General features: G+C 39.7%; 1 long non-coding RNA gene across 1 annotated transcript; it reads left to right on the top strand.

The window, feature by feature from the left end:
• Positions 1 to 8,025: 8,025 nt before the first annotated feature.
• Positions 8,026 to 12,343, top strand: LOC125269994. The gene is made up of 4 exons (XR_007185233.1): positions 8,026 to 8,996; positions 9,670 to 9,736; positions 9,829 to 11,943; positions 12,062 to 12,343. It is a non-coding gene; the product is annotated as an uncharacterized LOC125269994 (long non-coding RNA).
• The last annotated feature ends 1,490 nt before the right edge of the window (positions 12,344 to 13,833 follow it).

Genomic DNA, 13,833 nt, shown 5'->3' with positions numbered 1-13,833 from the left:
TAAAAGCTCTGACACCAGACCCAGCAAATGACAGGATTTACAAAGTGGGGATCTATGACATCAAAGGGCAGCAAGCACCGCCTCTGCAGAAGAAGATCAACGACTACTTCATCACTGCCTGTTTAGCCCCGCCCACCGATTCGCGCATGACATGTGACCATGTGTTCACACCGCCACCAATTTAAAGGTGCTCTAATGCTGCGTTCACACCGAACGCGTCTGGGGCGTCTGATTTACATGTTAAGTCAATGTAAACGCGTGTCTAGACGTCCTGCGGCGCGAATCGGCCGTTGATGCACGAATTGAGCGTCTGACGCCCTAGACGCCCGAGTTAAAAAATCTGAACTTTGGCAAAAATTTGCGGCACGTTAACCAATCAGGGACTCTGCTTTGGTAGTAACGTGTTTATGACGTGATCAGCGGTGGAGACCAGAACAAAGATAATAGTCGCTGTATGTGGCCACCCTGAGCTCTGTGATGTGTCATCATATTTTTATCGAGACAGGAATAAAAAGGACCTTGCCTGGAAGAGGATAAGCAAAGAAATCGGACAATCTGGTTAGTTGTAAAACGCTTTGCATGATTTTAGCCGTTGATACTAGCCCACCTGCTAGCTAGCAAAAGCCGGCCGGCATAACCGAGTTAAATTGCTCCTACTGGTTTCCAACTGACAAGATGATGTGTTTATTCAGAGGAGAGAATGAAAGAGATGGAAGCCCCTCCCATGATGCGAATTATAATATAATAATGCTGCATTCACACCAAACTAGGGCGTCAAATTCGTGTCAGACGCGTCTAGTTGGACACTTGAACATTTTGAGATGAGACGCGCGTCAAATTCGCTCTATTCGCTCTATTCGCGTGTTTCTCTTAGTAGGATGAAAATAATCTGTTATTTAACGGTGATTAAATTATATAAAGAAAGTGATCAAAGAAATCTCCCTTTGCAATTGTTGGAGCAGCGCGTGCTGAAGCTGTCAATCAAACAGCGCAAGTTTATCAGTGACTGACGTGCAAAACTCCCGTTTTATTCAACGGATCTCTTAGTTATATCACGTTTGCACTGTTAGTGAAGATGAAAGCATTTGTTAGTGTACAGAAATTGAGTTTCAATGACGAGATTTCATGCGATCAACATTGTCTGTGATCAGCTACAAAGTGTTCACCTCTGCAACATTTCATGCCACGATCTAAATATAATGCCATAGATCTAAATGTAATGCAACACTTTTACGATTAGTTAACCTTGAGAGCTGTAATAGTAAGAACGCGCTAAAAGAGAGAGTAATACTTGGATATTTTCATATGAAAAGATGTTAGCCAATCACAGCAGTGGGCGTTTACACTGAAGTCTTACAGCAGACATGCCCCTTAAAACAGAGCGTTCAAACCAGAGGGTTAAAATCAGGGTAGGAAAAATGCCTTTTATTTTATAAATTATGACAATTCTGGATGTAAAATGCATACTAACATTATAAGTGCACCCTAGGAAACATTATAAAACAATAAAACAACACAGTTCATGACCCCTTTAACTGACGTGACGCCACTTTACTTCATAGCGTGTTAAATATGGAATTTTTTTTTTTTTTTTTTTTTTTTTTTTTTTTACACAAACACATCGCTTTGCTTCAGAAGGCCTTTATAGAGTACCTCAGGGATGACGTGTTTTTATAGGCCAACCCGGAAGTTAGCGCGCACGGGTTCCCTCGTTTGAAAGCCTATGCATTTTTCCCATAAACTTTTGGAAAATCACAAAAAATAAGCTCTGTGTTTAACAAAGGTTTAAGACACTTACACGTTTTGTCTATCAAGATAATCTTTACAAACAACATTTATACATTTTGAAGCCTTAATAAAGTCGTCAGATATAAAAAGCTAACAGTAGGCTATAAACGGACTACAGCACACCATCGCGGGTCAACGTCACCACCACTAAGCTTCCTCAAACTTTATTTAGAAAACAACTTTATTTAAAAACATGCTCGCTGATTATGATCTGGTTTAAAGGATTAAAAAAAATCACAAGCGGGTTATAACTGGTGTGTTTTATGCCATAGATCAAAACGTGAAAATATTTAGAGGCTTTGTTAACCACAGACCTTATTTCAGGCGATTTAGCAAAAACCCATTCAAAAAACCCATTGACTTATGGGCGATGCAACCGGAAGTCCTAAAATGCTAATTCGCTTCCAGGTTTTGCCTACAAAAACACATCATCCCTGAGGTACTCTATTAACCCTCCAGAATAGAGGGTATGCACGTGACGTCACCGTCGATCGTTATGACTGCGGTCACGGCCACTGAGTGGTACAAAAACTGAGCAGCAGCATTGGTTTTTAGTGTGAATGCCGAACGGGCTTGAGGCAAAAAGCCACCAAATTTAATCAAAATGCTTCTCAAAACCAAGATATAGCACAAAGAAGTGTCAGTATAAGTTTTTGCTTTTTATATTTCATAAGCAATATCACACAAGCAAAAGTACTGTTTTCCCGAATACCAATATATTTTTGATGTACGTTTGCAAATGTGATATTGATTTTAAATAACAATTCAATAAACAAATTATAGCCTATTAGGTGACTTACTGTACATTTTATACACACTATTGTCAATATTGTCTGTTTTTCCTCTATTTAGTTCCAAACAGAAGAGCCATTGAGCATCTCAGAGCAACAGTTTCAGTTTCGTTACTGAATGAATCTGCGTTTTTTTGAATGAATCGTTCTAATAAATGACACGTCTAATAACTTTCTGTGTTGTCCTTGAATGAATCAGCCGTATTGAACAAATCATTTGACTGAATGATTTAATGACTCATTCATAATGATTAATAACTCATTAAGACAATGATTTGCTGCTATTAGCGGTTTTAATATCATTTCATTTTAGCTGAGGGTCTGAGGAATGAAGATTGAATGTCGTTTTTGTTTGCATGCATCTGCATGATTGTAACAATACTTCTGGGTGTATTCCAGAAAGCAGGTTATGTGACATACCTGGTTATGTTTAAGAGTAAGTAAGCGGATAATCTCAACTTTCTGTTCCAAAAACTGAGGTAACTTTCAGGTTGAGTAGCCATAGCAACTTATTCTATGAACATAACCTGCCCTGGAGCAGGGTTTGTTTGCTTGTTCTAGGGTTAGTTTGCTTAAGAGTTATTCAGATGCTTGTTATATAATTAATATAGTTACATTAAAGGCACAGTATGTACGATTTTTGCAGTAAAATATCCAAAAACTACACATTGTAAATAACAGAGACAAAGTAATTAGTTGCAAATGTAATTAGACTTCGACTGTTTTGAACCATCTCTGCCAGGTGGTGGAGTAATAACTTTTAATGCATCCATTTGAGATCAAATTAAAGGCGCTCTTGTGTTCACACCAAACGCGAATAGAGCGTCTGGCGCGAATGATTTCAATGTTAAGTCAATGTAAAGACGCGTTTACGCGCGTCTGGAGGTCTCGCGGCGCGAATGAGGCGTTTAGCGCGGCGCGGAATTCGCCTCATTCGCGCGTCTAGTTCGCGCGAATGACGCGAATTGAGCGTTTCGCGCGAATTCGCGTCTGACGCCCGAGTTGAAAAATTTGAATTTTGGCGTAAATTCGCGCCGCGTTAACCAATCAGGAGCCTGCTTGCTGCTGTGGCGGCAGGCCCGCCCGGAGTCACTCATTCAAAATGGAGGAACGACTGATATTATCAGTGAGCATTCACCCAGAGATTTGACACAAGTTCATACTTCAGACAGGAATAAAAAGGACCTCGCTTGGAAGAGTGTCGGTGAGGAGATTGGGCAACCTGGTAAGTTGTAAATACACATTTCACTTTTGAGTCACGCACACGTTTATCGACCCGCGAATACAAAGCGGTAACGTTAGCTCTCTCAATGAACGCACGATCAACATCAGCCATCTTGCAAACAGACAACCGCCTAGCACTTGCCCCTCCCACAAGAAGCGGATTTCGCTTCAAACGCTTGTTTTTTATGCGCGTCTATTTCGCTCTAGACGCGCGAATGCATTCAAAATGCTCAAGCGGCAAACTAGACACGGTAGACGCGAATTTGTATGGCAAGCCAAAGTACTCACAAACGCCTGGTCGGACGTCTGATTGCACACTGACGCGTCAAAACGCGCGCTTTTGGCGTTTGTGAGTACTTTGGCTTGCCATAAATTTGACGGTCTATTCGTGTTTGGTGTGAACGCAGCAAGCGATTTGACGCGTTTTTAGGCCCAATTTTTTTTTGTCACATACTGCAAAGTGCAAACATCTCCTCACTATGTGCTAGCTGCCTGTCCCCTGAACACACTGTAAAAAAACGCGGTCTCTGTAGTCGCCACAAGCTCCGAAAACTGCAATAAAAACAAACTGGTGCAGCCTGGACCACTTAACATAATAAACATGCTCCAGCCAATAACCGACAAGCAGCGTCAATAGGCAAACTACTTACATTTTAAATGCGCGTTCATGACTGTTTCAGGAAGCACGGAGGGGAGGGCCAAGAGGAGTAGGAGGGAGGGTCTAGCTAGCCTCTGTTTTGTTTGACAACACTTCGAACGTCAACAGGAAGTTACTCCACTCAGAATCGCTTAGAGTGCCTTTGATGCTAGATTTTTTTAGCATGGTATATACTGCTTCCTTGTGGTGTGGTGTGGCATGAATTGATTTTATATATATATATATATATATATATATATATATATATATATATATATAATACAATGTACAACAACTGCAAGGGGAAGAGGACCATTTACATCCAAATGTTATTTAAAGCTGCAGTTCGTAAGTTTTGCCTCTTTGTCGCCATCTCTGTTTGAAACCTGCAATTGCAGTTATTTGCGTAAGTATCATCTTTATGTTGGTTGTGGATCGTCACGGTTCCTCAGCGCGGATGAATCTGATGTTTTCTGTCAGTCACCACATCGGTGTGGATACTGTACTTCGGAATCACAGATTATAGTCTTGGAAGTATGACCAAAATAAGAATTTTCACCGGAAAATATCATCTGAACAAGTAAGTAACATGTCTGCCACATTTGTTCTGACCAACTGAAAAAAAAAGCATTAGGCCTACAAGAAATTGTGCTGCCAATGGTGATTAAATCTAACGGCTGCTTAGCTTGGAGTGCGTCAGACCCTGCAAATTATTTGTTAGGGTTCGGAAAGAAGAGGATTAAATTTGCAGGGTAATACACAGTTTATTAGGGAAACAGATCAAGGAGTAACAAAATAGCAGCAAGGGCTAGACTGGATAATGTCCACAGTCAATGACGGCCTCAGGTAGCAAGACAAAGTCCATGGAACTGAAATGCCCAGCCAAGAGCAGTCTGCAGCTCAGGCGGTCAAGGATGATGGCGAACGGGACAGGGGGAGCAATGGGGAGTGAGGGGAGGTGAAGCGGTGAGAAGAGGAAGGGAGATGGCAGTGGGGAAGACAGAGGAAGTGGGAAGATAAGCACAATCCAGTAGCCAGGGAAACAGGGAGACTGGAGAGAAAGTAAAGATAAAAAGTAAAAGAAAAACTAAACTAATTGATCTGAAGATAAAACCACAAGAGAAAAATAAAATAAAACAAAAAATAAGTAACCAGAAAAAACTGTTATGCCAAGAAAAAAAGAGAGAAAAAAAGAAAAATTAAATCAAGTTGGTTAAAACAAAGTCAAAATAAAGCTAGAAATCAAACAGAGCTCTAGTCGCAGCAAAAACAAAAACTAAAAAAAAAAAAACAACAACATAAAAATAACTTGAATTTAGACACAAAAAAAAGTAACGTGAAATTAACGAGTTAACAGATTAACAAGCGGGCGGGGCAACAATAGACAGTTGAATGCATGACGCAAACAACACAACAACATGTGCCGAAGCACATGGCGAACGAACACAAATACCACACGCTGAAGCGCGTGACCAGACAAACATACGTTCCGGACGAACAGCGGTACAAAAGCAAACATAAGGTAGATCAAACCGCCGTCCTGACACTATTATTATTGTTATACTTTGTTCTCAAATTGTTAATGTTAACAACATCAGCATTGCATGACTACTAGCTGGGACTCCTTCTTTCTGTTTACAGACATGACGTAATGATGCAAAGATGAATGACTGCATGCTCGAATTTCCCGCGGAAACCCACCAGTTCCAATTTTATTATAAAACATTATTACAAGCTTACCGTTGTGAATCGGGCTAAGGTAAGGAGATAGTTTTGAACACTGGCAGGTTATGTACTTGGCCGGTTCCTGTGTCAGCAGCACTTGCATGTGTCTGCTCACATGTTCAGTATTGGCAAATATTGAGTTGGCGTTCGAACGTAAACAAGGAAGCCTGCAGTGAGTTTACTATGTATGACAATGGTTCAAATTGTTGAATAAAGTTGTTATTTTTGTTTTGTTTTTGCGCACAAAAAGTTTTCTTGTCACTTCATAACATTAAGGTTGAACCACTGTAGTCATGCTGACTACCTTTCTGGATGTCAAAAGGTGAAATGACGTTGCAGTCTATGTGTGGATCAGATACCCTCGGATTTAATCAAAAATATCTTAATTTGATTTCCGAAGATAAACAAAGGTCTTACGGGTGTGGGATGACATGAGGGTGAGTAATTAATGACAGAAATTTCATTTTTGGGTGAACTAACCCTTTAAAGGTGCCATAGAACCCTTTTTCACAAGATGTAATATAACTCTAAGGTGTCCCCTGAATGTGTCTGTGAAGTTTCAGTTCAAAATACCCCATAGGTTTTTTTATTATTAAATTTTTTAACTGCCTATTTTGGGGCATAAATAAATATGCGCCGATTCAGCGCGCGTCCCCTTTAAATGCTCGCGCTCCCCGCCCCCAAGCTCACAACTCTATAATACATTGCATAAACAAAGTTCACATAGCTAATATAACCCTCAAAATGGATATCAGATATAGTAAGTATAGTATTTATTTGGATGTTTACATTTGATTCTGAACGAGTTTGATAGTGCTTCATAGCTAAAGCTAACATTACACACTGTTGGAGAGATTTATAAAGAATGAAGTTGTGTTTATGCATTATACAGACTGCACACCGCAGAACAGGGAAAACAGAACTGTTACAGTACGCCCCCCGGAAGACAGACAGACAGACAGAAAATCTTCAGAGATAATTTCTTACATATGCAGAGTGTGGAACAGAGTTTAAGCTCTCCAAAGCTCAATATTATGAAATATTACCAATCTGTGTTTGACATTTATCAATCAATGTTTGCTTCATTTTGATTGCAAGTAATGCTTGCTGTATCACCTTAGGACAATGATTCATTCCGCACCTAGGGTGCTATGCTGTGCTTTAGTTATTACAATTGACTGGTTAAAATGATTATAGGTGAAAAGGTTCTGAAAACTGAAACTGAAGCAGTAAAATGATAGACTGGCATTAAAACAACTATGTTTCGCTGTATTCTTAGAAATCCGTGGACACACAGTATGACTAATTAAGAGCTTATGAAGGATGAAATTAATTTGTGCATTAGTTAATCTTAGTTTAGTTAAGCACTTTAAATTATATTAAATTAATTAAGCACAGTTTCTCTAATTGCTGGAAAACCTTTGAACATCAAATATCCTGTTGTTGTGTTTTTTTGTTTGTTTTTGTTTTTTCTTGTTTTTTTTTTTTTTTTTTTTTTACTAATGCATAGTTAAAAACATGCTGTTTTCCAGTGCTGGAGTATTTTTATGACCTCTGATGGGTTGAGAGTGTCACTTGTTTGTTTAAAAATTTACTTGCACTCCTTTTGGAAGTCTTTATCTCTGAGGAGTATCTCCTGAATTATTCTATCTGATTTAATATTAAAACATACATCTAAAACCTGTGTTGCGTAATATATGTCATCTCACTGAGTTGTTGAGTTTTGTTATCCAATACAAAATATCTAAACATACTTAAATAAAGACAATCAATACTTGAGAAGCAAAATTAATATATAAAAAATGAGATTATGCTTAAAAAAAAAAAAAAAAAAAAACAATTCAAAGGGAAAATCTTTTTTTACCCTGACATTTGACTTTTTTGTTTTATTTGGAATAAAACATCAAAAAGCCACTCTTTATTATGTATTTGTGTGTTTTTAGGAACTTTAATTACATTCATAACAATATAATGATTTTTGTCTGCATCTTTAGTTATGATTGAGGCTGGATCGAATCACAGCATTAACAACTTTAATAAAGAATATCAAAATAAATACTCAGGAGCACAGGAGAACACGAGAATAAACAGCAAACCACCACAGTAGCAACAAGAATGGCCAAAAAACAGCTGAAAATTAGGGCTATATGGGTTAACTGAGGAGGAAAACAAGTCACAGGTAGGGAATAAATAAATCAACTAATTAGTCACTATGACAACAAATGCAAACATGTTTAGAAACCAAAGAAAATAGAAAGAAAAACAGGAAAAAAATGCAAACCAAACTAAAAGTCTGTAAAGTCACGCCAGCAGAGGGACCCCTCTCCCGAGTACTGACTGCTTCACTAGTTACTTCCTGTTGGTGAGACATTTAAGCATGGCCTGGCTAACAGGCCATTGCAAATTTTTGTCAGTCTACCTGCCTTAATGAGAGTTCTATAATCATTGTCTTGTTTATCTTGTGTATGACCATTGCCTGCTTTGTTTCGTTTTCGCCTTTTGGATTATCCCTTTGCTTTGTTGTTTGGATTGGACTGCCTTATTGAGTGATACCTCTGCCTGCCTTGTGTTTATGCTATCTGCCTGCCGATTTGGATTTGTTTGCTGTGGATTTTAATAAATGACTGCATATGAATTCTAATTCAGCTTCCGCCTTGTTACATAATACTTCGCCACCGATGAATCCAGCAGAAGTGTCTAATCTACAGTTGGCATTCACTTACCAAAGCAACATCCTCAAGGGATACCAAGAACAGCTGGGCAAACTACAAGCTGCTAACGAATACCTCACGCAGTATCTCTGATCGCTACCACCACTTGTGCCGAAGGAGGTAAGCTTTGCTTTACCCGATGAATTTGATGGTTCAGCAGAAATGTAAAGGATTTCTCCAGCCAGTAGAAATCTTTTTCAAACACCAAGGGGATGATTTTGAGTCTGATGAGGAAAATAATGTGCTTTTCTCATGTTTCCGTTAACTGGTAAAGTGATCGATTGGGCCACAGCTTTCTGGGAAGCAGACAGTTTGAAAAGTCGAATGTATATTTTGTTTAACAACTCAGAGATGTGTTTGAATATCCAGCGGGAGGCAAGGATGTTTCAACACAACTCCTGCAATTGATTCAAGGTCACCGATCAGCCGCTGATTATTCCATAGAATTCAGAATGCTCACTGCTCAGAGTGGTTGGAATGATGTGCTCAAAGCTGTGTTTCAGTGGAGTTTGAACATTAAGTTACAGGCAGAACTTGCGTGCAGAGGAGAAAACCAATCATTTTCGGAGTATGTGTTGCTTGCTTTTAAGATTGATAACCTTGTGCGCAATAACCCCACTAAATCCAAGTCACCATCACGAGAATCATTCCAAGCAACCAAAGTTCTCAGATAGCCAATCCAGTCCTACCAACTGTTCAATCCAACCCTGAAACCATGCAGCTAGGTGTTACCAAACTCTCTACGGAGGAAAGATCACAATGGCTGATACACAATTTGTGTTTTTACTTGCAGAGTGACAGGCCACGTTAACGCTGTAAGTTCACTAAAAGCCCAGAGGAACACCAAAATTGCCAGCCGAGTAAGTGTTGACAGTCTTTCTCTCCTTAATACTAAATCCCTCACTATCAGTGTCAAGATTACTACTGAAAATGACTCTATTGTTTTTTACAGCATTGAATGACTCCGGATCTCTGCATTGAATTTAATCCATCAAGACCTCATCAAGAAATTCAATATCCCCACGCAACCCTGTGATCCACCACTCAGAGTTAACGCTGTTAACAACAAGCCCACTGGAGATGGAATCACCCAACAAACTTTGCCCATGCAACTTCAAGTAGGACTATTTCATCTAGAAATCATCTAATTATATGTGATTGATTCTCCATGCCTTGAAATCATCCTAGGATGCCCTTGGCTATATGTTCACGACCCAGTCATCTCTTGGCATGGTGCGATTATGCAAAGGTTACAGTTCTACTATACACATCATTGTTCCTGGGATTGTGCCAATGACCTCTTGCCCAATGCGATGCCTCCCAAAAGTAAGATCTATCCCCCATCATACCCAGAAACAATGGAAGAATACATAGAAGAAGCTCTCAGTTCTGGTTTCATTCGTTCATCTACTTCCACAGCGGCTGCAGGCTTCTTCTTTGTAGAAAAAAAGAATAGAGGACTTCGGCCTTGCATTGACTACAGAGGTTTGAACAATGTCACAGTTTAATTCTCTTATGCATTACCATTAGTACCTGCTGCCCTAGAACAACTCTGAGAGGCAACAATTTACACCAAGTTAGACCTCAGGAGTACCTACAACCTCATCAGAATCAGAGAAGGCAGTGAGAGGAAAACAGCATTTCTGACAAATAGGGGGCACCATGAATACCAGGTCATGCCATATGGGGTGGACAATGCACCGGCAGTCTTTCAGTCTTTCATCATTGAGATCTTCAGAGACATCCTGAACAAGTACATAGTTGCATACATTGACGATATCCTTATCGACTCCAAGTCTGAAAGTGAACACAAGGATCATGTCAAGACTTTGCTATCCAGACTGCTAGAGAATCAACTTTATGTAAAAGCTGAGAAGTGTGAATTCCATGTCAAGCGATCAAAGCCATCAAGGTGAAGAAATGGACAATTCCAAGATTACAGCAGTCACTGAATGGCCTAACCAACCACAGTCAAGAAACTTCAGCGCTTCTTAGGATTTGTCAACTTCTATCGATGCTTTATCCATGATCCATACATCCATAATTATAGCATTACAGCTGCAACACTGACATCCCTGTTGAAAGGTAAACCTTCAAAATTAGAATGGACTGAAAGTACCACTCAAGCCTTCACTAAACTCAAGAACAGTTTCACGACAGCACCTATCCTCAAACATCCTGATCCCAACCTGCCGCTTGTCATAGAAGTCAATGTCTCAAGAACACTCTATCTCACACAAAATTCTGATGGCCATCAATGATTAAAGACGTGACTAACTAGGTCAAGTTCTTCTCAGTCTGTGTCCAGTCCAAAATACAAAAAGAATTATCCTCTGGTTTGATACAACCTTTGCCTATTCCCCAACGACCTTGGTCACGCCTTTCAATAGACTTTGTCACCGATCTACATCAAATGAATTCACAACAATCCTAGTCATCATTGATCACTTTCAAAGGCCTGTTGTCTAATACCTATGAAAGGCCTCCACACTACCATGAAAACCACTCAAGCGCTGTTCCAACATGTTTTCAGAGTTTCTGGCATATCCAAAGATATTGTTTCAGATAGAGGAACACATTCACCTCACAAGTATGGAAGGCCTTCTGCAGACAGCTGGACATCAATGTCAGCTTAACCTCAGGATATCATCCTCAATCCAATGGTCAAGTTGAGAGATTGAATTAATAGATTGGCAGGTAACTACGGTCGTACTGTGGTCGTGAACAGCATTGCTGGTCAGAGTTTCTACCATGGGTAGGGTACGCGCAGAACTCTTTAAGACATTCATCAACTGGTCTCTTTCAATGCGTGCTTGGATACCACCCCCCAATGTTCCCGTGGTCAGGAGAACCATCTATGGTACCTGCAGTCGATGGCTGGATTCGTCGTAGTGAGAGGGTGTGGGACAGTGCTCATGTATGTCTGCAAAGGGCTGTCAGGACCCAGGAGATTCAGGCCAATAGGCGACATCACCCACATCCTCCCTACCAACCTGGACAAAGGGTCTGGCTCTACACACAGGACCGCAACTTGCGGCTACCAAGCAGGAAGCCCAGCCCAAGGAATGTAGGTCCATTTAGAATCATAAGACAAATAAATGAGGTCACATTCCAGTTAGAGTTTCCAGCTAATTATTGTGTCTCTCCCTCCTTCCATTTTTCTCTCCTCAAACTCTTCCACCCAGGTGCTGACCCCAACATCGAGAGCCAGGCGATTCTGTAACGTCATGCCAGTAGAGGGAACCCTCTCCCGAGTACTGACTGTGTGCCGCTCCCTCTGCTTCACTTGTTACTTCCTGTTTGTGAGACCATTAAGCATGGCCTGGCTAACAGGCCATCCTGAAGTATTGCCAGTCTACCTGCCTTACTGAGCATTCTATAATAATTTTCTTGTTTATCTTGTATCTTTTGGATTATATCTGCCTGCTGATTTGGATTTGTTTGCTGTGGTTTTTAATAAATGACTGTGTGTGGATTCTAACTTGGCTTCCGCCTCATTACAAAGTCCAGGGGAAAGCATAATATCACTGTACCTTTTATTATAACGATAACACTTTACATTAAGGTTCCCTTTGTAAAGGGTTTATAAAGGTGTTTGTTAATGAGTAATAAGTCATTTATGAATGCATTATAAATCATTAATAATGCAGTTATAACTGCATGAATAAAAAGGGAGACTTTAATGCAATATCTGCCAAATAGTGAGCCGTTTTTAATGCACATGTTATAAACGCTTAATAAATGTATTTATTAACACTTATTTAACTCAAAACCAGATTCCTGGTTTACTTTATGATCTTATGACTATCATAATTAGACTGAAGGGTGTTGTATTTGTGGTTTTCTTACTAATATCTCATGACTGTCACTTTTCTTACTATGTTGCTTACCTAGGGTGACCACCCGTCCCGCTTTGCGTTGTACCGCACAGCATTTTCACTCCTTGTCCCGCACGTCGCATATTGAGAAAACGCATTTTCATCAGTCTGTTGGTTTTTAATTATCATATTAGGAAAATATTAATAATGCATGCATTCTTTTGCCTTTTAAAGAAAGCATTTTATTTATTGTTTTTGCTGCGTAGTTTTTCACCTTTAACAGCACTTCGACAGAAGTAACATCCCGCCTTACACAAATACAACAGCTGTTTTTTTTTAATACTATCCAATGGCTGAAAATAAAGGAGTAAACACAGTCACTAGTATGTTGTGACAGCTGTCAATCAAAATGTGAGTGGAGTTGGTGCGTTCACGCGGCCTCGTAATTCCTGTAGTTATGAGATTCAAGCTTGTAAAAAGTGAGAGCTTGTAAGCTGGGAGTTCTCTGAAAGCTCCCACATGTACCACGTGGCCACTGTACCACCTGACCTCTGTAGATTCATAGGCGTTGATAGTGGTGCCATGGAAACGCATAATTCCCAGTCCAAGGACGTGAACAGCTCAGAATATAACGTCACGTGTTGTCATCTCAAGATTCCGGTAAATACAAGGTGGCATGAACGCAGCATTGGTCAGAAGAACTGTTTCAAAAAAATACTTCTCTGCATGATGCCTGCTGCCTTTAGGGTCAGTGATGTTGAATTTAAATGACATGTAAAATAAAGACATGTTATGTTACATTGTGATGTAATGGTGTTTTCTGGAAGGGACTAAGGAACAAAGTATTTTTATCAGCTGAAAGGCAGAATACAAATGTTTTTATTAAGTTAGACATTATATAACAGCTTCAGGTTGTGATTTAGTGTTGGTAACATGTCCCACACAAACTTAGTAATCATCCCACATTTTATTTTGTTTGATGGTGGTCACCCTATGCTTACCAGAAGTTTCTGTTTCATGATACTCTCCAATAAGGTCATGATGCCTATCCACAGCTTGTTTATCAAGATGAAATGTAACTTATTTTTATCAATATATTTAATATTTTGTACATGAACAATTTACAGAATCAGTTCAGT

The sequence above is a fragment of the Megalobrama amblycephala genome, linkage group LG6 (assembly GCF_018812025.1).
Source record: "Megalobrama amblycephala isolate DHTTF-2021 linkage group LG6, ASM1881202v1, whole genome shotgun sequence".
Taxonomy (NCBI): domain Eukaryota; kingdom Metazoa; phylum Chordata; class Actinopteri; order Cypriniformes; family Xenocyprididae; genus Megalobrama; species Megalobrama amblycephala.
This window is presented reverse-complemented; position numbering and strand designations above follow the sequence as displayed.